General features: G+C 27.8%; 1 protein-coding gene across 1 annotated transcript in view; it reads left to right on the top strand.

Moving 5' to 3' along the window:
• Positions 1-659, top strand: part of LOC106884496 (S phase cyclin A-associated protein in the endoplasmic reticulum) — a 225,176-nt gene that overhangs the window by 67,169 nt on the left and 157,348 nt on the right. The window lies entirely within an intron of this gene.

Here is a 659-nt window from a genome sequence, read left to right on the forward strand (position 1 = left end):
TAAACGTGTGTGTGTGTGTGTATATATATATATATGTGTATATATATATATACACACACACACACACACACACACACACTCACATTAGCAAACATACATATGATTGTTTATGTATATGTAGACCCCAGTAAACACACACACACACACACATGCATGCGCTGCACATAATAACCCTCTGTTTATTAACCATGGCTCATGGCCAATAGAAGATGGCCTTTTACTTTTTCTCCTTTTCTAAACAAACCCCTGCCCCCTCTTTAATTCGGATCTCACCCCACGACACCCCACCCTCTTTTCCATGGGTTTGTTTAGATTTTGCAACTTTTTGGTTTCTTTCTACCTTTTTCCTTTTTAGTTTTTAACTTTTTTTTTTCTTTTGATTTCATGCAGAAATACAATATTGAACATTAATTTATTATTATTATTATTATTATATAAGAAATCAATGTGTTAAAATATACAAAATCATCATCATTATTGTTGTTTATTATCATTATTTAATATTGTTATAATTTTTTGTTGTTGTTTTCTTTTTACTTTTCCCATTTATATTATCTATTTCCTTTCATTTTCGAATGAAATTATATTTATTTTTTTTAATTAAAATTTTTTTTTTGTTGTTATTATTATTCATTTACTTCGATACAGATTTTTACTTC

This window comes from Octopus bimaculoides, chromosome 15 (assembly GCF_001194135.2).
Source record: "Octopus bimaculoides isolate UCB-OBI-ISO-001 chromosome 15, ASM119413v2, whole genome shotgun sequence".
Lineage (NCBI taxonomy): Eukaryota > Metazoa > Mollusca > Cephalopoda > Octopoda > Octopodidae > Octopus > Octopus bimaculoides.